The 26,498-nt window shown below is 47.2% G+C and overlaps 1 pseudogene; it reads right to left on the bottom strand.

The window, feature by feature from the left end:
• Positions 1 to 24,234, bottom strand: part of LOC142784506 (uncharacterized) — a 35,442-nt pseudogene extending 11,208 nt beyond the window's left edge.
• Positions 24,235 to 26,498: the final 2,264 nt, after the last annotated feature.

Below are 26,498 nucleotides of genomic sequence, written 5' to 3'. Positions count from 1 at the left end.
CAGCCATGGCGGCCCAAGAAAACCCTGGCCCATCCAACGTCGCCCTCCTGCTGCAGCCACCGCCACCCGCTCCGCCCAACAACATTCGCCTGCGTGATCCACCTGTGTTTTCCGCTCTCCGAGGCGATGATGTCGAAGACTGGATCAAGAACTACGACCTCGTCAGCGATTTGAACAGGTGGGACAGTCTACAGAAGTTGCGCAGATTTTACTTTTCCGATGTTGCGAAAACTTGGTTCTGGAACCACCACCCGGATCTTCCCGACTGGGACACTTTCGAGCAGGAAATTCGTCAAATATTTGGTGCCCCTACAGTTCGCACTGAGGCAGCAAAGAAGAAGCTCGCTGAACGCACGCAGCTGCCGGGTGAATCTTACACCTGTTATATTGAGGATGTCCTTGCACTATACAGGCGCGTTAACACCGCCATGTCTCAGAACGACCAAAAACGCTACATTATTAAAGGCATTAACACCGTCGCCTTTAACGCCCTCGCCATGGGAAGTCTTGCCACCACCCACGACGTGATAACCATCTGTCAGCGACTTGACGAGCCTCAGTCTCTTCGCCTCTGCTACGATGCCACCGACATACGTTTTCCTGCACCCCTCGACTTACGTGCGCTTATTTGCGACATTATTCGTGAAGAGTTTCACGGGTGCTGCACTTCCTGAGCTACGGAAGTTACTCCCTCTTCTGAAAAAGATAGCTTCCAAGACATGACTAAACAAGAGATCGCGTCCGCATCGCGTCCGACGTGTTCCAACGGTCCCTGCGTGCGCCAGACGCGCACGTACGCCGAAGTTGCCGCGCTCTCTGCCGCACCCAACGTTTCTGTACCTATACCACCAGACCATACGCCTGTGGCTTCGTTGTCACCTCCAGTGCGTGCACCGCTTTACTACGCACCTCAGCGGCAACCTTGACTGATTTGTTACTACTGCGGCTATAGAGGACATATGGCTCGGTTTTGTCGAAGGCGCCAACAAGACGAGCAACGCAGCTACACTCCTGAAGAACATCGAAGCTTCCGTCCGACCATGAACTACCTACGACCACCCTCCAGATCGTCCTATTACCTTTCTAAAAGTTAATTCAAGCGCGAAACCACGACACGATCACTCACAAACGTACACACCCATGCATCAAACAAACACAGCGCTCACTTCCAACTGATTTATTCATAGCTCGAAGGCTCGAATATATACAGGACACATTGTGCGCCCACACCATAGAAGCCAACAGCGTACATTATCAAAACGTACACTTAATCAATGTCATAGCCTCAGAGCGATAAACTAAAGTTCGCTTGGTAACAACGATATCGAAGGGGCGCTTACACAGTGATCTTTATTTTTTTCAATGAAAAGGGCCTCTAACACTTCAGGTGCAGTTTTACTTGCGCTTCTGCCTAGAATCTTCGTCTCAGTCGCAACCACACGAGATAACATGCGCAACCAGGTGCGCTTACTTGTCATCGCGTTTTGTTAATTTTTGGGCGTGTTTCCTTAATCGGTCATTGATACGCCGTTAAGTTTGGCCAATGCTCAGTTTCAGTTTATCACTCTGAGGCTATGACATTGATTAACTGTACCTTTTCATAATGTACGCTGTTGGCCTTCTATGGTGTGTGTGCGCACGATGTGTCCTGTATATATTCAAGCCTTCGAGCTATGAATAAATCAGTTGGAAGTGAGCGCTGTGTGTGGGCGTGTGCGCGATGCATGGGTATGTGCGTGTGTGAGTGATCGGGTCGTGTTTTCGCACTCGAATTAACATTTAGAACTGCTCTACCAACTAGCCCAACAACAAGTTCTTTTACGTCCTATTACCGTTAACCGTCTCCTGCCTATACCATGCCTGGGAATTCCCGTACGTCTCGCTGCAGGTCACCTTCGCCAGGTCGCCGTTCAGTTTCGCCTCTGCGGCCCGCCTCCCATTCCACGAACGCCCACGCGGAAAACTCCGCAATGCAGTTTTAGGAGGGGAATCTGCATCCACCGGACAGCAAACAATTCCTCCAGAGTGGCCATCGAATTTGATAGTAGTGTTTGTAGAAGGTGTACGCGTTGAGGCTCTTGTAAACACTGGCGCTGCCGTTTCGATTATTCGGGCTGATTTTTGTTCCCGCCTTCGAAAAGTCGCCACGCCTTATGGCGGCCCACCTCTCCGTGCGGCGACCAACGCTCTCATTCATTCCCTTGCACAGTCTACCGTTCGTGTCTGCATCGAAGGCATTCGTCATCACATCGTTTTCGCGGTATTTCGTGAATGCACGAACGCTCTCATTCTGGGGTAGGATTTCTTGTCTTCAGCGTCCGCTTTCATGTCTTGTCATCAGCGCCTTCTGCATCTAAATGCCACTCACTCTTTTCCGCTTGAACACGATGGATGCATCCGCCTTGTCACCACGTCAGATTACGTACTTCTGCCATACATCGAAGAAATTATAAGTGTTAATTTCACCGACATTGTGGAGGATGACGTACTACTTCTCCCTTACAGCCATACCCTACGTAGGGGCATTGTGATCACACCAGGGCTCATTCGCTTCTTCGATGGGTCTACCTACCTAACCGCCATAAATCAAACACCCGAGTGTGTACTGCTACCCTGTGGCTCAACAGTATCTTGCGTGGTTGACAGTGAGCCTGTTGCGATTGTTACTCTTCCAAACAGCAACCACAACGATGTCCCAAAGTCACAATTACTGCCATTCAATGCCTCTTCCACACCTGTGTCGGCAACCATAAGCACCGACTTAACACCTGACCAAACTGAAGATTTGCTCGCCCTGTTGAATAGACACCGTTCTCTATTTGACGTGAACTCGCCCGCCCTCAGCATGACTACCTCCGCTGCTCACAGCATACAGACTGACGGCTCTCGTATTGTACATCGACGTCCATATCGCGTGTCTCAGGCAGAACGCAAGATCACCGAGGAAAACGTCTCAGACATGCCACGACGCAACATCATACGCCCTTCCCCGAGTCCCTGGCCATCCCCGGTTGTTCTCGTTCAATTGGAAAGATGGGACAGTGCGTTCCTGCGTCGATTACCGTGCGTTAAACAAAATAACGTGCAGGCATGTTTATCCTCTCCCTCGGATCGACGATGCACTGGATTCATTACAGGGCGCAGAGTATTTTTCTTGCCTCGACCTTAGGTCAGGCTACTGGCAGACACCAATATCGGAGCCTGATAAAGAGAAGACCGCCTTTTCAACGCCAGATGGGTTGTACAAGTTTAATGTGATGCCTTTTGGACTCTGTAATGCGCCCGCCACCTTCGAACGCATGATAGACGGCGTATTGCGTGGTTTGAAATGGAAAACGTGTCTGTGCTGTCTCGATGACTTAGTAGTGTTTCCATCCACGTTCTCGCAGCATCTACAACGTCTTGACGAAGTCCTCACATGCCTTGCAAAAGCCGGTGTACAGCTTAACACCAAGAAATGTACCTTTGCTGAGAAGACAATCAAGGTTCTCGGCCACCTCGTCAGCAAAGAAGGAATTCGGCTGGAACCCGAGTAGCTTGCAACCGTCCTCGATTTTCCTCGTCCACTACGTAAAAAGGACCTGTGCAGCTTTCTTGGGTTATCTTCCTACTTCCGGTGCTTCATACGTGGCTTCGCGGAACTTGCGTCTCCACTCCATCAACTCCTCGCAAGGAACGTCTCCTTTAATTGGTCCGAAGACTGCGAAAGCGCTTTCACGGCATTGAAGCAAGCCCTCATGTCGGATCCGGTACTATGCCACTTCGAGTTCACCGCACCCACCATCCTTCACACCGACGTAAGTAGTCATGGTCTAGGTGCGGTAATCTTGCAGCGAGACAAAAACTCACGCGGACGCTTCATTGCTTACGCAAGTCGCGCTCTTACCACTCCAGAAAAGAACTACACTATCACCGAGCAGGAGTGTCTTGCTGTTCTTTGGGCAGTGCAAAGATGCCGATATCATATCTTCACGGCCGTAATTTTACCGTCGTTACCGACCATAATGCCCTATGCTGGCTTTCATCGCTGAAAAACTTATCGGGTCGCTTCGGTCACTTCGCTTGCAGCAGTATGATTTCGATGTCGCCTACAGATCTGGGAAGAAGCATTAGGATGCTGATGCTCTATCGCGCTGTCCTTTGCTCAGCGGAAGCCACTCACCATCGATAGTCCAAAACGACAGCACCTCTCCAATCGCAGCGCTAAGTTCATCACCTGCCGCCCTATCCGTCCTTGTTTCACAACAACTGCTCCGGCTGGCAACTTCTTCCTTGTCCCGCCTCGCCTTTTGAAGTCGTTGGAATCGAATTGTATGGCCCTCTTCCTATATCATCCAATGGGAATCGCTGGATTGTCACGGCCATCGACCACATTACCCGCTACGCAGAAACAGCTTTTATACCATCTGGGACTGCCACTGAGGTCACCGATTTCTTTCTTCGCCAGATCTTTTTGCGTCATGAAGCTCCACGCATTCTCCTGAGTGATCATGGCAAAGTCTTTCTCTCTTTCATGGTCGAGCAAGTTTTGCGTGCCTCGAACACTGTTCACGCGACCACTTTCTAGCTACCACCCGCAGACCAACGAATTGACTGAACGGTTTCATCGGACCCTATCAGACATGATCGCCATGTACATTCACGCCAACCACACGAACTGGGATGCGATTCTACCCTTCGTGACATTCGCCTATAATACAGCTGCTCAACGCACTACCGGCTTTTCTCCATTTTTTCTCGTTCATGGTCGCTCGCCGAGTTTCACTCTGGTAGTCTCTTTTCTTTCGGCCCCTGCACCCTCGACGGCTCCTTTGTCTGAAGAATTATGTCGTCTCGCACACTGCCGTCACCTTGCCCGTGTTAACAACGGCCTCTCTCAAGACACTCGAGAATCTCGCTACGACTCGTCTCGCCGTGTTGTGAGTTTTTCCTCTGGTGACAAAGTTCTTGTATGGACTCCACTACGCGTCCCCGGCTTATGCGACAAATTCATCAGTCGCTTCATTGGGCCGTACATGGTGGTCGAAGAGGCATCTCCTGTCAATTACCGCGTTTCTCCTCTTAGCGCTAATCCTGATCATCGTTGCCGAGGAACAGAGATAGTGCACGTATCTCCTTTAAAGCCTTATGCGCGACGCATTTCATAATACTGTCAAGCGACCAGGTGGCCGCTTTCACCGCGCGGGAGAATTGGTGTGAGCGCGACAAGCAAATTACTCTTCATTCTCTTTAGATATCACCATCACCTGTACTTCTTCATCATCTGTAAATATCATCACCAGTGTAATTTAGCTCGAGCCTGGCTGAATAAACCGGTTCCTCACAATATGTACATACCATATGCCATGGCTGTCGAGCAAAATTTATGACCACATAGGAGAGCGCTAACGAACTCGCGGAGGTTCTTCCTGCTACTGAGAATAGTGTGCGCCATGGAGCTGCTAATGCGAAAACGCCTTTTTTGGTGCCACCTGTAGGGCAAGGTTCATGTATGAACAGCTAAACTATGAATAAATATTTTAGATTTAGAAAATGAGGCTAAATTAAAGGGATTGTTTCCTTTGCCATACCCAATATTATAGATAACTAACAGGTGAAGATGCCATTGAAAGTAAAGGGGATGTCATTAATAATAATTATAGTGTAAATTAAAAGAATTAAAAGTGAACGAAAAAATTATGGATTCATAGCACTCGCTTTAAGTTGTCTGATTGACCTTTCGTTAATGCACTAAGACAAGAAGTGTCGACACACACAACGTTTTCGTAATATAATAAGGCTTCTTTGGGGCTAAGGTGATGATCATCGAATTTTTATCTGTGTATCAAGGTTGTCTGTGTCCGCACAACAGCTAAGGCGTGAAGTCTCTGTGGTGGTCTTTTTAAAAGGCCCTTAAGGATTGAAATGTCTTCAATGTCAGCACAGTTTACCGCATTGTTGTCTTGCCTCGCAGTGGAAGCATCTTTTTCAGCTTGATGAATCTTTTTAGATTGTGTTTGTTGCCCATTGCAAGTCATGGAAGTACTTCAGAAGAAATTAGGTCCGTGCCTCACTGGCTCTCTGCCAGTGACTTATGGGTGTGTGTTTTCTGAAAACGAAATCGGGAATATTTCCTAAAAGACATCTTGCTGAAAAAAGGTGATATCTATAAATTATTAAAAAGTATCAAAGCATAATTTTATTAACTTCCTACTCAGAATGGTAGAGTAGGATGTGGTTAGTTAAAATGAAGGAAACACCTGTTGGCCGCATCTGAAAGGCAGTGAGGAAAGTAGGGTCTGTCGAAAGAAGAAGGCCAGGCGCGCTTCTTCAGTCTGGCTGTGAGGAGATAAGTTCGACGAAGCGGTGCCGGAAAGGGTGCCACTTCGGAGGATGTCATGCGTTCACATGCTTCTGTATATTCATCGTGCGCTATATTACCGCCGAAAATTTCGTGAATAAGTACCGTGTCACTCGAAGGCGCTGTGATGGTAGTGCTGCTCCAATTCCTCCAAACTGCTTCAAAAGAGAAATGCTGCTCCATGCTGCTTCAAAGTGCAATATTTGCTAGTAACTCCTCCAAACCTGCTCCAAAAGGATGTTGGCTAACTAAAAAGAATGAAGTTGAACCATGGGACAATCCCGTGAGCCTAAGCGAAACCAAAAGAAAGCTGTATATACTACCATCGTAGTATGCTACTCAGTGGTGTAAATCCAGAAAAATCTCAAGGGGTGACACGTATCAGGCCATGGTGTCCAATTTATATTTTTAATGTGAATTGTATTTTCATTTATATAGGAAAAAAATGATGCTATCAAATAAAATAAATTCGAGCATAGGGTCCAAGCTCGAGCGGTTGCATTGTTTTATTCAGTCCCTTCTTTTTCACCTTTTTTCAATTTCTATAGTTCACACAGCTGAAGGGTATTAAAAACACACGTACGCAGCTAAAGATTAAAAGCCTTTAAAAATTTATAGCGCTATACTAACGTGTTAACTCAACTGTATGACGTGCTAAAGCTAAATCTCAAGAGGGGCACTTGCAATGGTTGTCTTCTCCAACCTGAAGAGAAGGGTAGTCCATACTCTATTGACCCCCCTCCCCTACCTATGATTTACACAAACGATACTGCTTGTATACCAGCTGCATACTAGCATATGGCGTGTTTAATAATGTAAATATTTATTAGATGCTTAAACGATGTTTTAGACTTCAGCAATCATTAGGAACATGCATCTGCTCTGAAAAGACCAATAGCAACTCTAAGTTGTAGATTTTTTTTTTCTGCTCCGAAGACACTTTAGGCTGGTCCAAAGCACCATTTGTTCTTCCGCAGAATCTGCTCTAAAAAGCAAAATGTCGCTTCCATCCATGAACGCGCCTTTTTTGACGGCATTCTTCGTGGCTGCGGTTGGCAGGTGTATGACGCTTTCTCTTCTCTCTTAATATAAACGGCAACGGCAGCGCAATGCTTGCATTTGCCAGTTGCGCCGTACCTGCAGTCGCGTGAGCCTTCGAAAACATAGCGGTCAGCCTCTTGCAGCTGTAATCATAAAAACGCAAAACAATTACACAGCTGATCGCGAAATCAGAATAATTACCCAAGTATGCATACAGAGTGGCTCCACTTAATCACTCAAGACATGCAATATACCCCGTGGTGCGTAGAGTGCAGCACGAAGTATTAAACGCCACTGTCACTGAGGTTTAAGTATTTTATCTACAGTTCTTTATGGCACGGCAATTTGCGCCCACGGGTTCTAGACAACTGCCGCATATGCATGACTTTTTTTTTTTTTGCAATGATCGAACAGCAAGCCAAACCTCAAATGAAGGGTGATATATGGGCTACCTTATGATAGTTCAGATGATTTCGTTATAACCACAGAACACCGTTATACTTCACCATTTCGACAATCCGGGAAGTAGCTGGTGTGGCGCAGTCGCCTACATGGCTGCGGCCACTCGTGTTGTGAAAAGATCGACGCTCACGAATGGCAGTGAATTCATTTCGCCTAGACTTGAAAGGAAATGCGGCAAATGTTTTGTATAGAGTTTAAATGCAACCGTGCTCTAATTACCCGCAAAGAAACGATGTACAGCTGTTTTCCTTGTTGAGAATGACATCGCGCGCGTACAACAACGCCGTCCATCTCCTTCGCATCACAAACGTGTCTTGCATCGAAGAACGTCTCGCCTTTCAGTAGCACAGATGGACTAAAATACTCTTCCAAGCACCGCACAGGTTTGAAGCCACAATGAACTATTGTGAACATTTCGCGGTATCCGAAACTACACTGTAAGCAAAAGTTAGCCGAGATGGTAAGCAAAAGTTAGCCGAGATAGAGAAAACGTTATTATCAACGCAATAAGCGAATATCGCAATTCTCTTACTTTTCGCAATTTTTATATACACTACTGGAACCAGTCCGCACGCTTACGAGGACGCGCGTTCGTAGTGTCCAGTGCGTTCTTATGTTGATAACAAACGGCATCAGAGATAACCGAAGCATAAATTGGTACTAATTACACAGGTGCAGATGCTACAGGTACTTCACTCACCGAACGGCAACAATCTATTTTCTCCGTCGCTCTTTCTCCCAAAGCTGGCCGAGAAAACAGTACATTAAACTGTAAGCAAAAGTTAGCCGAGGTGGGAGTTTCTCCAGCACATGAGCCCACAAAACTCCCCTGCCCCAATTATTTACTCCCTGGTAAGGTGTTAACTCGGCAAATGTCGTCGTAAAACACCCCCTGCCTAATGACAGAGTTTATGAACGACATAACCTTGTTAAAATCCCCAGAGAGTTTCAGGTCACGTGGTTAGAAACTCCCTATGGGAGTTCTGAAAACCCTTTTTGGACGTGGTGTGCGTGTGTGTATCTGTTTGAGTGTATGTACCGGCATATATTTGCACGTCGTTGTGAAACACCAGTGCTTTGTATGGCTGACCGTGTAAGCATCTGTCGACAGGCAACGAATTTATAGGTGCAGTAAAGAATTACGACGACCGGTGGGTGTTTACTGTAAACATTTCAATAAATTTCGCACCGTTGAACCACGCTGGAGATCGGTTCGATTCCTGAAGGAAATGGTGCGAATTCCGCGCTTCAAAGGGCTGAGTTACAACAAATTTCGAGGAATGATTCAATGGTAGCAAAAGTAAGTGGTTACGATCGTCAGCGATTGCTCTTGCAGTTTCACCGTAAAACTTTCACCGTAAAGCGGTGCGAAGTAGGCTTCGCTCGACCACGGCTGGCTGGCCGGCAACCGGTGTGGGATTTGCGCCAGCGACGCGCTCGCCCCTTCTCCGCCAATGATGACTTCTGTGTCCCCGGTATTTCACGGGCTGCAACATCTAAGCGGGAAGAAGGCCTCGCTATGCCGTCTGTATCAATCCGGCATCGTAGCGAGCTCGCACTGCGCGCCGGCCGCAGTGGCGAGCAATACGAACTAGCACCAACCACCGGCAAGGAATGTGTTTCACAAAAAGTAATAGAGGTGGCTGGGATGAACAACAGCCTTTCTGCGCCTTGCGATCGCAGCTGTCAAATGACCAACTCGAAGGCGAGCGCCGAACCAGGCGGAGACACACAGAAACAGCGTACGGCATGCATGCCCATGCAATGCATGCGAGCAACAGGAACCGCGACTGCGAACCGTCTCGTTCGTTGAAGCAATGCCTAGGAGGCGTTGGTTTAAGTCTATCGCTCCGTAGCTTAAACTGCGGGGATAGCGAACACTTATTTCTGCTCATGGGAAAAACAACGAGACGTAAACTGCACATCAGCAAGCCTTTTGTGATCGCCAGCTGTCATTCATCGAATCGGAATGCCATACTCGTGAGTGAGGCCTAGTCGTCGAACGCGGTAGTGGAGTTCTACCTCGGTTCATCGCTGGAGCTGCTGAATGTGCCTCGTTTATGTGTTCATTCAAGGCCGCTAGAGCTTTGTGTATGATTCAGTGCATTTTAGGGATTCACAAACAGTACTGCTAATGCAAATTCAATCCGTACGACAGAGCTCCATCTGATAAAACCCTTTCACTATAGTTAAAGAATTAATATATATTAGGCGTGTGGGTTGAAGTGCTTACATCAGGCTACCACAGCTACATACTTACGCCATGCATGTTTATAGTTTATTATTAGCAAAAAAAAGGTCCCTTCAGAGCTACATGGCAGATCAGAATATGGTGCCCATATATATACACGCTGACTGAATCGTAGGTGTGCAGCGCAGCTGGCAAGCTGCGCTGAGTGTGAGTGTTGAACCATTACGTGAAGGTGTTGTGTGCACGTTTGTGTACTGTAATCATTATTGTGTGCTTTGAAGGTAATGCAATTAAAGTTACGCCTGCGCATGGCACGGCTGCTGACGTAATTATTTTTCTCGGTTGATGTAGAAATTCACTCCTATACTGACCTGAAAAAGTTTCTTGGTGGATGTATATACCCACCCCCCCCCCCAGCACCATACACAAAGCCCCTACAGATGAGGAGTAAATTTATGATTGATTGATATGTGGAAATTATTGTCTCAAAACCACCATATGATTATGAGAGACGCCGTAGTGGAGAGCTCCAGAAATTTCGACCACCTGGGTACAGTGTACACTTCTAGTACACTCTAGTACGGAGTCCGGCTAGAGTGTACTGCTCTTTACCAGTTAACTGAGTTTATTTGTTTACTTTGAAAAATTCTATGCATTGATTATGCTTATCAATATCTGGTGATGTTACTTGTTTTTCCACACTGTCATGCAACGACAGGATGGCTACCCCTTAATGTACGCTCTGCAAGCACGTTGAAACACCAGAACATCCACTACAACAGGTAATCTCGGACCTCACACATGCAATGCTGTATTTGTGAACGTTTTACTACGCATATCGTGGAGGGGTGCTTTAGATTGGCCACAAGCATTGGCTATCTACCATGGCATGCAATCTGGAGTTCAATATTGTTGAAACTGAAACACTATTAGTTAGATTGTGCGGCACTGCTGAGCTCAACAACACAGGTTTTATCCCAGCAACAGTGGCCATATTTCGATGAGGGTGAAATGCTAAGACACTCGTGTGCTTAAGGGTTCGTTCGGTTCGCCTGCACAACATTATCTACTTTACGAGGTGCTGCACCTCGCCGTTCGTTTCAGTGGTACACTAATGGCGTTCTCTAAACCATGCCATTCGTTTCAAAAAGCGCAGGAGATGTACGGCACTAAAACTAGTTCATGACTTCCTTGTACCTTCTACTCTGGCGGCGCTGGTTTGGTGCAGCCGCACGCACAGTTTACCAAATGACCTAACACTGGACGTATGTACCGTACTCGGCTCTACAAACGCGATGTGTCTTGCCAAGATGTTTCTACCTTTATAAATAAGCGAACAGAAATAAGGATTTCACCTTGTCATTCACTTGTGATGTCGCACTGCTGAACTCGTGCTGCACAAGTTCTGAACTTCTCGTGCATAGCTGTGAACTGGCTCCCGTTAGTGCAGGTGAACCAAACTTACCCTTAAAAGGTAGAAGCTTGTAAATATGAAAAATTTGTGAACACGAGGTGTCAGAGCAAATGTTTCGACAAGCAGTCTTGTCTCCTGCGAGGCTACAATGTCATTTCTTTTAACTCCTGGAAGCCAGACTCAATCTAACTTTGCCCACGACTGTACGACTCATGATCACTTCATGATTGGCATGTGAATCGTCAGAAATTATTACTTTTATTTCAAAATGAACAACCTCGCAGTGAGGGGCATAAACAGGCTTTCCGACATTTATTTGTGCCTTGTGACACAGTTTACAAACTACATCCAGAACTGTCTTGTCATAATTAACTGTGTTAAGCTCATACAAGTTCACAAAGAGTGGCACCAAAGCTCATAAGTCTGCACTCAATTTCATTATTTTTGCGACGTGTTCAATGGGCTCCCGAAATTACAAATCATACAGATGATGAGCACTTGCAGCACAGATTCCTCTAACACGGGAACGCTGTCGTGACGAGAAAGATGGTGTTCATTGGATGTGGTACTGTTTTGTTTTGTCTTTTATATAGCAGAGAAACAGCCCAAATTTCTTTGAGCCCATCTGCTTCTCTTTACATTAGGTTGACATAGCTATAGAGTCTACCACTACGAAGTGAAATTCTGTGCACTAATGTAATAAAAAAATCTAGCAAATCACGCAGGTAGTTGAAACGTACATCACCTTGACTTATCCATTGATTGACATGTGGAGTTTAACGTACCGAAACCACCATATGAATATCAGAGACGCCGTAGTGAGGGCTCCGGAAATTTCGACCACTTAGGGTTCTCTAACGTGCACCCAAATCTTAGCACACAACCCTACATCATTTCCGCCTCCATCGGAAATGCAGCCGCCGCAGCCGGGATTCGATACTGCGACCTGGGGGTCAGCAGCCGAGTACCTTAGCCACAATCTTGACTTATCCACAGCGACACTGCAAGATAGTACATATTGCCACGTTCCATTTCTCAAGTTTTGTTATCGCCCCAAAACACTACACAATTCTTGGCGCAAAACGCGCGTGCAGTTTTCGAGAAGCGTCCGGACTTTAGTAGATCATTTCGATAAGATCACGCCCACTCTGCGAACTGTACAGATTATTCTGGAACCTACGCCATCGCCAGCGATAACGCTAGAACATTCGATGGCAAAAGTATAAATGCCGACACACTTCGGCGCTTGTCAGTAGTTGATCGACGGCTGACGCTCCGTTCACTGCTATCTGTGCAAGACTGCTACTGTAATCAAACTTTCCGTTTACCGGGCACAGGTTCGCCCAAATAAACAGTTAAATCCCAACATAGTCTCCTATCTTCGGCCACGTGACGACCCCGTGACATCTGGTGGAGGTGCTGCTTCGTTCATGTACCGGACACCCCCGTCGCGGAGAAGACACCGACGCCAACCAGGAGCAGCGAACAAGCCGCCGACAGCAAGGGCTACCACCGGAGTACGGGCTTCTACAAGACAAGGTGCGGAAGACCAAGGCCATGACCGCGACTGCAGCGACAATGACAACCGCAGCGTCCCAGCCCACGATGGTCACGCATCAACCCAAAGAACCACCAATTTTCCATGGGTCATCGTTCGAAAACCCGGAGTCCTGGCTAGAAACATACGACCGTGTGGCCGCCCTCAACCACTGGGACCATGACGAAAAGCTCCGTCGTGTGTTCTTCTATTTGGAAGACACCGCAAGGACCTGGCTTGAACATCGGTAGTCCACGCTGCGAACGTGGAACGTTTTCTGCGGCGCATTCCTGCAAACGTTCGCGAGCGTCGCTCGCAAAGAGAGAGCCACTGCTTTATTAGAGACCCGGGTTCAGCTACCAAATGAAAATGTCGCCATTTCCACAGAAGAAATGACCCGTCTATTCCGTCACGCTGACCCAGACATGCCTGAGGAGAAAAAAGTTCGTTTCCTCATGCGAGGGGTCAAACAGGAGCTCTTCGTGGGACTGATGAGAAATCCACCGAACACCGTCCAAGAATTTGTAGCCGAAGCGACCACTATCGAAAAGACCCTGGACATGCGCATCCGATAGTATAATCGTCGCCTGACTCCAGAATGCGCTGCTGCTCAAGCCAGTGACTCCGACAACCTGCGTGAAACGATACGAGCGATCGTGCGGGAAGAGCTGCGCAAAATGTTGCCTTCGGCGCAACCTCAAGTGGATTCGATCGCCGACATTGTGCGAGAAGAAGTTCGGCAATCGCTTCGAATTTCCCAAACACCGCTGCCCGAGCCAGAAACTATGAGCTACGCCGCTGCAGTGCGCCACAATGCTCCTCCCCGTCCACGCCAAAACGCCGCCTCATCGCACTTCCTTTGACAGACGCCACCGCCGCCACCACCCCCACCGACGTCATACCGTTCGCCAGCGGCCCAGCGCAGTGCGCCGAGAAAGACTGACGTCTGGCGCACCCCTGACCACCGCCCGCTCTGCTACCACTGCGGCGAGGCCGGACACACATACCGCCGTTGCCAGTACCGACAGAAGGGACTGCGTGGCTTCGCCGTCAATGCACCGCGTCCCCAGCCAGGAGAAAGGCCACGTGACATCGCCGACTACCTGACAGGAACTCAACGGACACCACGAGGTCCTTCCCGTTCGCCGTCGCCCAGCCGCCGCATGTCACCGCATTCCCGGCAGTACTCTGGCCCAACGCGGGACCGGTCTTCTAGCCCGTATCCGGGAAACTAAGGGCAGCAACCGATGGAGGTGCGGTTGCTGTCCGACGAACTACCGAAGATCATCCAACGACGACGACGCCGCGACGGAGCTTTCCGAACACAATGCCAACCAGGCAAAGCCCTGACGGCGAAACCTCACTTACCGAAGGTGACCTGACGACGCAACATGGAAGCAGCGGAACAAGCCATCGCAGCCGTGACCCGACGCCACGCCCTAACTGTAATGCGAGACGGCGAACTAGCGACCTGTGTGCAAACCTCCAAAAGTAGCTGGGAGAAAACAACTTCAGCTTTCAAGCACAAGTATACTGAAAAAGTAAACACAAGAACAAGCGTGTAATAAATGTGACCTTTATTGATCCAGTATATGGACCGATTCACACCATGTACCACCAATTGATTGCAGGAGTGCTTGCTTGCTAAAGAGTGCTCAAGTTCTATGGATATGTCTATGCAAAAAAAGAGCTTGTACTCAGAGCTGAGAAGTTGTTTATTGTACTGTAAGAGCAACAAGAAATATGTAAAAACAACAAAGTTGTACAATGCTTGCGTAAGCGTGTTTTCTTACAGTTGGGCCTTTTTGATCCGTAAGCACACACCTCATAACTCCGTTCTTTTAGCATACATATTCAATGCATTCCCAGCAGACCAGTCATTACTTCCGATGAGAAATTCTAGCTGTAGTAACTGCGTAAATGAACTCTAACATTTGTGGGGGTGCTGACACCCCCCCCCCCCTGTAAAGTTGTCTGCGCCGCGTGGCGCACGTGTCTCACCCCAAGGCTTTATTTCGGTGGTGACCACCGCCGGGCGATAGATGGCGTTGTGTTCGCTTTGAGTACCACTGTTGGTAGAGTGGTAGCGCCGGCGGTGGCCCCTGGCGGAAGGCAGGCCTTGGTGGTGGGCGAGCGTTGAGCGAGTCTCTTCTGCGCGTGGCGGCTGCCGCGAACGGTTGTCTGTAGCGTGGGTCCCCGGTGCTCGGCACCGCGGGCTTCGCGCCGGAGTCCCACGTGGAAAGTCAGGCGTTGGCGACGCCGCCTTGGGTATGTGTTAGTGTGTTAGGTGTGTTAGTGTGTGTTTATCATGTTATTGTGTGTTTATCATGTTATTGTGTGTTTAGTGTGTCACTGCGTTATGTTGTTTGTATGGTAGCGTGTTAATTGAAATTTGTGTATCATTCGGCGGACGATATCGTCGTCTAAATTAGTTAATAAATGTATGTATGTTGTGTGCTTTGTACCGACCGTGTCCATTGTGTCCGTTCACTCCAAGAGCGTGGCGTGGCGATGCGCTCATTCACCTCGCCGAGACCCCACACATTAAATGTAACAAGCCTGAAATATCTTTAGCCACATCACCAAAATACATATTACCTATGATATAGACTCACGGCTGAGAATTAAACTAGTGCCTACAGTGTTGAGATGACGCGGCCTTGCACAATTGTGAAGTACTCAATGTAGCATTGCAGAGCAAGAAATATTCAGCACTGCGCTCATCAGTGATTGTTTATTTAACAAATTTAGCAAAACTACATTGCTCTCACACCACGAGCTATCGATCGGCAATGTGCAAGTCCCCATCCAGATTCCACATCATGCATTCACTTCACTTCGAGATCAACACTACTTGGCAAGCACCGCATCTGTTGGCAGCATCGGACCCTTGTCCTGAAGTCACGCTATTAAACTCGAATGCTGCAACAAAATGAGAGCGACGTTCATTCAGCGATCTCGATGTTCAGTTAAATACATATGCTTGTTAGCTTTTAAGTGTCTTTACACAAGCTTTTTATATGCCAGCCAAATCGCCGACATTGGCAAGCGTCTGGGTTCTGTGGAAAGCCAGTTAGCTTGTTTCGACAGCGTGAGGGAAGACCTTAATGCGACACGTGCTGCAGTGGAGCGCGTGGAAACTGAAACGAACTCGCTTCGAACCCGTCTTGACGATCTCGAGGACCGCTCCCGAAGGGACAACGTTGTGTTCTTTGGGATTGAAGATGTCGCTTCAGAGACTGCCGAACAATCTGAACTGAAAATTCTTAAACTTTTCGCTAGCAAGCTTCAGCTGACGATATCGTCCGATAGTATAGCCCGTGCGCATAGAATTGGCAAATTCTCTAGTGGCCGGAACCGCCCTCTTATCGTAAAATTTTCGGCCTACAAAAGAAACCGTTTTTGATAAACGCTTCTTACTAAAAGGCTGCAATATTTCTATGAGTGAGGACTTCAGTGCAACTACGCGTGATACGAGAAATGCTCTGTACGAATATGGCAAAGGACTGCATGTTCCGTTCTATATTCAACACACGAAACTTTTCGCCACGGAAAATGCTACGGCTATGATCAAACAACTAAAGCAGTGTACGTCATCGGTCCATCCACAAGAAAAAGTTCCCCGGCTAGTAATAACGTAGGAGATAGCGCAAGTGTTAGCGACGCTGTAAGTAACAACGAAAACATCAGTAATTCCACACACAGAACTGCAAATAGTCATGCTGCCTCCCCGCGTCGACTCCGGTCTGGCCGTATGCCGCAAAGTGATCTAAGTTAGGGTCACGCGGGGGGCGGTGCTCTCTCTGTACTAAGTACTAACATACGTAGCCTTTTGTCAAAAAGTGATGACTTGTGTGCCCTGATGAATGATTGTGACGCTGGTATTGTCGCTCTAACTGAAACGTGGTTGGCGAATACAGTCTCTGATGCCGAATTATTAAAATGTGAACAACGTTACAAGGTCTTTCGCTGTGACAGATATGAGCGACAAGATGGTGGTGTTCTACTTGCGATTAAAGATGACATTGAATGTTTCCTTGTTCCTGTTCTCACCGACTTAGAATCGGTATGGTGTTGTATTCGTACTGGCTTTAAAAACCTAATAATTGCAGTTTGTTACCGACCCCCATCCAGCCCATCGAACTTTTGCGATTCTTTTCATGACTGCTTAAACCAGATTACTGTTCGTTTCCCGGGTGCGACTATTATTCTTTTAGGCGATTTTAACTTCCCGGACATTCAGTGGTCAGACACGTACCAGTGCTCTATGGCAACGTCATCTGAATCTACCGAATTTCTTTCGATTTGCAGCCCCGCCGCGGTGGTCTAGTGGCTAAGGTACTCGGCTGCTGACCCGCAGGGCGCGGGTTCGAATCCCGGCTGCATTTCCGATGGAGGCGGAAATGTTGTAGGCCCGTGTGCTCAGATTTGGGTGCACGTTAAAGAACCCCAGGTGGTCGAAATTTCCGGAGCCCTCCACTATGGCGTCTCTCATAATCATATGGTGGTTTTGGGACGTTAAACCCCACATATCAATCTTTCGATTTGCAACGACTTTGGGATATCACAATTAGTTCAGCATCCCACACGTGTCACCTCGACTACATCATCACTTCTAGATCTCGTGTTGACGTCATCTCGAGATCTTGTGTCCCCGATAACACTGCTGCCTGGGTTAAGTGATCACGACATAATTCATTTTTCTCTATCGTTTCCACGCTTGCGCTCATCCAACCGTTTTAAAATGATCAGAGATTATAACAGAGGTGACTTTAACACCATAAATAATAAATTATACTCTTTCTTAGATACTTTTTTCCTTGCAAGTTTTGAACGCACTGCAGAAAATAACTGGAACATATTTAGAAGTAAAATTTTGGAACTAACAAATAAATATATTCCGGTAAAAAAGGTGTCCTGCAATACTAATTCTCTCTGATACAACCGACACTTAAATAGACTCTCTAACCGCAAGAAAAGACTGTTTAGAGCTGCGAGGACATCCCAGTCTTCGGCTCGATGTCTAGCTTACAAATCTGCAGCTGCTACCTACTTAAGTGAACTAAAAGTAGCTAAATTTACCTTTTTTAACAGAACCTTACCATCAGTGCTGCAAAAAAATACCAAACAATTTTGGAACATTGTACGAGGTAACAAGCATAGCAACCTGTCTTTAATATCCCAAGGTAATGTAATTCCGGATCATCAGTGTGCATGTTTACTTAACCGTACTTTTGCTGAAACTTTCTCTGAACCATCCAGTAGTAATGACATACTTCCTGCAAAGCCGTTTAATTTTCCCTCAATGGACATCATTGTCATTAGCTCGGAAGGAATACGGTCCATCATCAATAAACTAAAGATTTCATGTTCATGCGGCTGCGATGGTTTCACCACAAAATTCTTGAAAAACAAGGCAGAGTATTCTTCTCTAATCCTTGAACGAATATTCACACAGTCTCTTCTTACGGCAGTGCTTCCTAACAACTGGTTAATTAATAAGGTGGTACCTTTACATAAGTCCGGAACAACCCACGATCCAGGTAACTTTCGTCCCATCTCTCTCACATCAGTACCATGTAAAATTTTAGAACACGTCATTTACTCTCCCCTTATCAAGTTTCTTCAAGACAATGATTTCTTTACACCCGCTCAGCATGGCTTCCGAAAACAGTATTCGTGTGAAACACAGCTTCTACTTTTTACTAATGACTTACACATATCCCTTGACTCTAGAAGACCTTCTCATCTCTCTGCAACCTCTTTTCTCCCCTTCATCCCTTCCCCAGTGCAGGGTAGCAAACCGGATGTGCGTCTGGTTAAACTCCCTGCCTTTCCTTGCATCTTTATCTCTTGACTCTAGAACAATAACTGACTGCATCTTTCTAGATTTCAGCAAAGCCTTTGATAAAGTAACACACTCCCTACTACTACATAAACTAAGCCTATTAAACATTGACTCATATGTGCTCGCTTGGATCCGTAGCTTTCCTACTAACCGCTCCCAATACGTATTGGCTAATAATTTCGACTCGTCTACTACACCAGTTCGCTCCGGAGTGCCACAGGGGTCTGTCCTTGGGCCATTGCTGTTCCTAATTTACATTAACTACTTGCCTTACAATATTTCTTCAACAATGCGCCTATTCGCGGATGATTGTGTAATTTATCGCCAAATATCTAATAATAATGACATCACTATCCTCCCAACAGATCTGACTAACGTGCTTAACTGGTGTAAATTATGGCAAATGGAATTAAATGTTTCTAAGTGCAAGACTATGCGCATATCACGTAATACTACCGCATGTCCAAATTATTTCCTTAACAGCACCGTACTCGATCCCGTCCCCTCTTATAAATATTTTGATGTCCATATTACTAACAACTAATCTTGGAAACATCATATCAACTCTGTCACATGTAAGGCAAACCGGGTTCTAGGATTCATGCGAAGAAACTTTTACATGGTCCCTGTTGATTTAAAAAAGCTTCTTTACATTACGTACGTTCGTCCGCATTTGGAATACGCGTCATCGATATGGGACCCTGGTAATATCAATTTAGTTAATGAACTTGAGAGCATTCAGAATTGCGCTGTTAGATTTATATTATCAGATTATCGCCGTACCGCTAGCGTAACAAACATGAAATCAATTATTAACATTCCTTTACTCGCTACACGCCGTAAAATATCCCGTCTCGTACTCTTCCACAAAATTTACAACAACTCCCTCCTGCGTTCTCTTTTAATAACCCCACCGTCATACATTTCAACTTGTACTGACCATGCGCAGAAAGTTGCTGTTCCTCGCTTCAAGACATCAACATATTCCCACTCATTCCTGCCTAAAACTTGCAAGTATTGGAACCACTTCCCACAATCAGTTGCATCCATCACCTCGCCTTGCAGTTTTAAAACATCGCTCGATAACATACTTGGTGTTGGAAATGTAAACGTTTGATTTTGTTGTTAGTTTTCTTGTATAATCTACTGGCTGTATAACATAGTTGCAGTTGATAATAGTTGCTTTGCAGTGTTTAATAATGTTCTAGTGTCTTGTCTATGTATTCTTTTCTTTAACATTGTTCGTCAGTGCCCGAACCGCTCTGCAATGCTGTAAAGCCCTGAGGGTACAATAAGTAAATAAATAAATAAATAAATAAATAAATATGCATGAGTGACTTGTTTAACTTGGACCCGACCGTATTTGCAAGTTCCATAGATTGTCACACCACTCCGCGGCCCCAAGCGTAATTTTTCCAAAAAGTATCGGAGTAGCGGCAGTGCAGCGGCACTCATAGCATGAGCATATATGTCTCGGCTGGTGTTGGGCCTTCACTAGAACGTTTTTGTTGTAATAACCGGGTGCATAAAAGTCACTGCAATCGTTGCACAGTCTCTGTTGGCGAAAAGTGCGCGCTTTTCAGACGCAGGGAAGCAACAACTGAGACGCCAATTTGCGTCCATCTCCCCGCAGAGGCGTCTTGTTACGCAGACGTTTGGTGCGTAGCGACACCACGGACCCGAGCTAACGGGGGGGTTTCGGCTCCCTCCCACGCCTAGCCGTGCGTGGCTTTGCCGTGTCCGGGGAAAAGGGGATCCTGGGGGTTGAGCCGACGCCGGTTGATTGGAGCTTTAAGGCCCCCCGGCAAAGGCAACACATCCCTTTGGCCCCGGCTTCACGTAGATGGCACCCCTGGGCTGACCCACCCAGGGGAAATCGGCAGTCGTCTTTTCCTATCTCTCTCTCCCTACATCTTCGTCTTTATCTCACACTTTTCATCTGTCCTGTCTTCTACTTTCTTCCTATTACTTCCAAACTTCCTGGCGGCTAGGGTTAACCCTGTGGAATCAGCCTACCTTGATCTAGGCGCATTGGGTTACAGTTGCGTTGTACGGCTGGCGTCTGCAGGTTTTAGCATCCGCAAACTTGTAGCGTCCCCTCGTTGGGCTCCGTGGTAGGTGGCCGCCAACGTTTCTGAAGAAAATTAAACTGACATGCATAGAGCTTTTCCCTTATTAAGTGATCGTACCGCCTTAAAGCGCGTACGCACCGAAGACTTATGGTTTTTCAACCGATCAAATGAAAACTTCCCCCATTTTCATGCTATACATAGTGAAATAAGTGGCAAGCAAGCCAGAACTGTATCCCCCTTTGTAGTAGCGAGGTGTCTTACAGAAACTCTTGGGGCCGGGTACAAAGTTACCAAAATGGCCAACGGAGACCTCCTCCTCGAAGTTCGAAAAAAGGAACAGTTTGAGAAAGTACACAACCTTTAAACATTTGGTGATACTCCAATCACTGTAACACCACACAGATCAATGTACACAATTCGTGGAGTGTTATCTTGATGCCGATTTGCTTGGCCAGACCGAAGCAGAACTTCTGGAGGGGTGGAGGAGTCAGAATCTGACCACTGTACAAAGGATCATCATCAGAAGAGACAACAAGGAAACACCAACAAAACACCTAATACTCACGTTTGCTTCCAGTAAACTGCCGAAATCCATTCAAAGAGGGTACGCGAAGACCTCTTTCAGGTCATACATACCAAACCCTCGTCGCTGCTTCCAATGCCAGAGGTATGGCCATGGATCTAAAAGCTGTCGTGGCCGCCAGACTTGTGCACAATGTGGAGTCCTTGGCCACGTGTCTGAAAACTGCAAAGAATTGTTTGCATTGTACACAATGGAGCGGTTAACCGCCCCACTGTGTACACTGTGAAGGAAACCATGCCGCATATTCACGCTCCTGCACATACTGGAAAAAAAGAAAAGGAGATAATAACACTGAAGGTAAAAGAAAACATTTTTTTAAGGAAGCAAGAAACGGGGTCTCGCCATTCTATGGCCCAACATATGCTGATGCGGCGCGTCAGGAGGCACCGCCGCCCCAGCCCTCGCCACTCCCTCGGCCCACACACACCGAGCCGGCGGTTGTGGAACCTGCCCCAAGGCGGCTGTAGTCCAGACTACACCTCCTATTTCTGAACAGAGACCCGAGACTCCAGGGTCCTCAAGTCTCAAGGTCTCACCTCACCAGCCGAGCTCCAGAATCCGAACTACCAGCTCGCACGTGCGAGCATCTAGTGCCTCCGAGGAGGCAATGGATACATCGGTACCCTTGGTGCCGCAAGAGCGGCGTGGCTCCTTGGAGCGTGCCAAGAAAACAAAAAAAACAGATAACAGGGCCTGGTGACGGCTGTGTTACATGAACTCAAACTCCCCGCCTAAACAGCCACTCGCTTTTCGTACACACATCACTACTTTACATTCACTATGAACACTCAAATCATACAATGGAACGTCAGGGGCCTTCTAATAAAGCTTGGCGACATCCAAGAGCTTTTGCACAAACACTCACTAAAAGTGCTGTGTGTACAAGACACACACCTTAATTCAAAACACAACTTTTTTCGTAAACACATTATTTTCCGAAAGGACCGTGATGATGCCATGACATCATCCTGAGGTGTTGCTATTATAGTGAATCAAGGGATTGCATGCACACACAACTCCAAACATTCCTTGAGGCAGTGGCTGTTAGAGGTGTTCATTTTAATAAACTGGTCACAATTTGCACTGTTTACATTCCTCCTAACTATCAGCTGCAAAAACGTGATTTACACTCTTTAATGGATGAACTTCGAGAGCCCTATGTCCTTTTTGGAGACTTCAATGAGCATAGCAGGCTATGGGGTGACTCTCGTTGCGACGCGCGAGGTCGACTGTTTGAACAGTTCCTTCTCTCGTCGAGCACGTGTCTCCTACATCGAAAAGAACCAACCTATTATAATCTCGCTAATCTACTCCTCCATAGACCTAAGCATAGTATCGCCGTCTCTCGTGCCTCTACTTCAGTGGAAAGTCATCAGTAATCCGTACGGAAGTGACCACTTCCCCGTAGTTTTGGGCACAACTACAGCAACTCAATGTCCACCACGTGTTCTCAAATGGCTCATAAACAGAGCCGACTGGGAACAGTTTTACACCATCGCTCGTTTAGGTAGGAGTGACATATATACTTTGAGCATTGATGCTGCTGTCAACTATTTCACAGAGTTTTTTTTTAATGATGCTGCAACAAAATGCATCCCAAAAACAAATGGGCACCCTGGAAGACGGCGTGTGCCGTGGTGAAACTCTCAATGCCGAAATACACGCAAGCAGCAAAACAAAGCATGGAGGTTGCTTCGGAACACACCGACAGCCGAACATCTTCAAATCTTTAGGAAAATGAAGTCTCAGGCCCAGCGAACGCGTCGGCAGGCTAGAAGAGAAAGATGGCAAAAGTTTTTATCAGGGATCAATTCATATACACCGGAGGCTAAAGTTTTAAACATGGTTGGTAGGGTAGAAGGAAGACAAGTACACACACTCCTACTCGTAAACACACAGGGTTACACCTTGGAAGATCAGGCGAACTTCCTCGGTGCACACTTCGAGCGGGTGTCCAGCTCGTCACACTATACTGACGATTTCCAAAAATACACAACAAAGATAGAAAAGCAAAAACTCAAACACAAATGTACAAGATACGAGGCGTACAACCAAGCTTTCAGCATACCTGAGCTCCAAACATCACTGGACTCCTGCAGTGACTCCGCTCCAGGTTCTGACCGTGGGGTGTACGAAATGTTAAAAAACCTACCAATTGAAACCCAAAAACCTTACTTTGCTTGTACAATGCTATTTGGTTCTCTGGTGCTATCCCTACTTCCTGGAAAGAAGCTATTGTTATTCCCATCTTGAAACAGGGCAAGGACCCTTCTTCAGTTTCGAGTTATAGGCCAATTGCGCTTACAAGCTGCCTGTGTAAACTTTTCAAGAAAATGATGAACTGCCGACTTGTACATTTCCTTGAAACAAACAATTTGTTCGACCCATTTCAGTGCGGGTTTCGAGAGGGTAGATCCACCACCGACCACCTTGTTCGTATCGAGGCACAGATCAGAAACACTTTCGTTCATAAGCAATACTTTCTTTCTGGGTCCCTCGATGTCGAAAAGGCTTACGATACAACCGTTCTGTGCCCGGAACCGAAACCGCCGGAGCAGCCACTTCGTGATCTGGAGCGCTGCATGCAAGTGCGATGCCACCAGCTGACGCTTTGAGCGGCGGCGCTGTGGTCAACTGCGATGCCCTTGGGTGCCGGTCAAGGAGAATATAAAAACCTGCTGGAGTGGAAGCCGCCTATGCTTACCCATGGGAGGGGGTGAAGCCGCGCCGAGCCGCCGGCGGCCATCTTGGCAGAGGCAAGAAACAGCCGAGTACAGCTGCGCTCGCGCTTGTCTAAGCAGCAGGTGCAGTTTCTCGCGTCTTCAAAGCAATAAAAACAGTTGTGTCAGGTTGTAAGCATTTATTCTTTGCTTTTTGGTGGCGAAATGGCCTACGATAACGCTTTGAGAAACTCGAAAATGGCAGAAAAAACACAATCACACAAACATTAAAAATATATGCGAACAGTATAGCCGAAACGAGCAGTGCGGGGAGACTCACTGATGTTTGAAAATGATCATTCTTGAAAGAACTGGCCTGACCCTGTCCTTGATGATCTCGCGGTTTCTTTCTTTTGTCATATGGTGGATGCGGATTTTCACATACAGCTGCGCAACTTTTTTGCACAAGCTGTAGATATGATTGTCGAGGGGATCAAGGTCAAGAATGTGCTGCTCTAGGTTCTGAAACCATTTTTCCTCTACAGACAGTCGTAGCACTTCCAAAACGAGATGCTTTGACTGGGAGTTAACTGCTTGAAGTGTTCCACACTCAATCTGTAACCGTCGCAGCCCCTTTTCAACGGCTTCACACAAACCAATGACATCCTTGGACGGGGACACAAGCCCACCTCTGTTTTTCTGCTCAACTAGGGGAACTAGCTCATCCGAGTACAGGGCGGCAATGCACTCTTCGCATGTTGTTGTCTTGCACACTTGGCGTACAACGAAGCCTGCGATATAAGGCACCACCGCAACAACTACGGCAGAAAGGTTTTCAGGATGCGTGTAGTCGTGGTCATCGTGAGGCTCCAAGATCGAGGACCTGCGCATGTCTGTGAGCGCGCTTGTTGCGTCTACCTGGGCGACAACAGTAGTGGCATTCAGGATGGAAACCATGTCTTTGCTGCAGTTTCCCGAGCTAGAAGACGTCACTTCTGTTTGCACCAGCAAACGCTTGTATGCTGCCATGAACTGAGCAGCGGTTGGGTTGTTGTTATACCCACCTCGGCCACGAACAGATCCGAAGAAGTTCTCAGCGTGATCCTGACTCAGTTTGTGCGTCAACAAGTACTTCAGCTTACCCTGGCCAACAAGCTCGTCGAACATTTTTTCAGTGCTCGCCATGCAGATCAAGAAGCCCACAAAACCAGTTTTTTTCAAGCCTTCTAAAACTGGCCGCCCAGCCGGATCTCTCAATCCCTTTATATACGCTTGGGTGTAGGCAAAGAATGGCTTCCAGCAGGCTTCATTCTGCTTCCGCAGAGGAGCCTTGTACGACCTTGCAAAAGGGTTCCTAGAATTAAAAAGGTCGAACAGGTGATCGAAGACCCTCACGAACTTCGATGTTGCACTGGCGCCCCGGAACTGGGGTAGCTTCAGCACATTTTCACAGAAGTCCAAGGCGTCAGCCACAGAGGAACTCAATGCTTGCGCAGCATATCGCACCTTCATCTTTTGTTTTTCCCATTGCACGTGAACTTTCGTGAGTTTGTTGCCCAGCCGCAGCCCTTCGGAACGCTGCAATGCCTCCAATGCCACTATGTAGGCCCACTTTATGTGCTTTCCTTCAGCATCAACAATGTAGCTTAAGTTCGCCAAGGAATTGCGAATAAGCTTAATCATGTGGCAGGCGTCTAGAATAATGTAAACATTCTTAGCATCGTCAGCTGGGTTCACAAAGCTTGAAGAAATTTGCTCACAGTCAACACGAAGTTGAGCACCTAAACACCTGGCCATAGTGAAATTCGACGAGGCTCCGTCAAATGTGAGAGAGACTACTTCAGCCTTCACCGACGCAAGCTTCTCAATGCACTGTTTGGCCAGCTCGGCCCTCTCTGCTCCTGTGAGTGAGTCTATTAAGAAGTATCCAACTGGCATCTTAAATCTGACGTTGATTCCAACGATCATGAAGACACACGCATTTGCAGCTTCAGGAAGACCGTCATCGTCAAGCCCAGTTCCGAAGTCAACATACCCTACTACCTTATCTCCAACTAGCTCTACGTGTTTCCTGATGGCCATGTCGTCTACAATGAGAGCGCAGTAGAAGGGTTCATCACGTGCTTCCGCAAACTTCTCAAGGAAAGCAAATGCTTCGGCTGTGAAGCCAGGAGCTCCTTGAATCGACTTGTACCAGCCCCTTAGTGTTCGCTGGGATGGGAGGGCTTCGTTGAATTTGGATCGTACATACTCGTACGCGGCTGGACTGTAAAAATGCAAAGTCAGTGCAAATGCTCGCAGCTCAGGTGGGTACTTGCCCTTCTGCTCATTGCCCACCCTGCAAAGTAGT

This window comes from Rhipicephalus microplus, unplaced genomic scaffold (genome assembly GCF_043290135.1).
Source record: "Rhipicephalus microplus isolate Deutch F79 unplaced genomic scaffold, USDA_Rmic scaffold_14, whole genome shotgun sequence".
NCBI classification, from domain to species: domain Eukaryota; kingdom Metazoa; phylum Arthropoda; class Arachnida; order Ixodida; family Ixodidae; genus Rhipicephalus; species Rhipicephalus microplus.
This window is presented reverse-complemented; position numbering and strand designations above follow the sequence as displayed.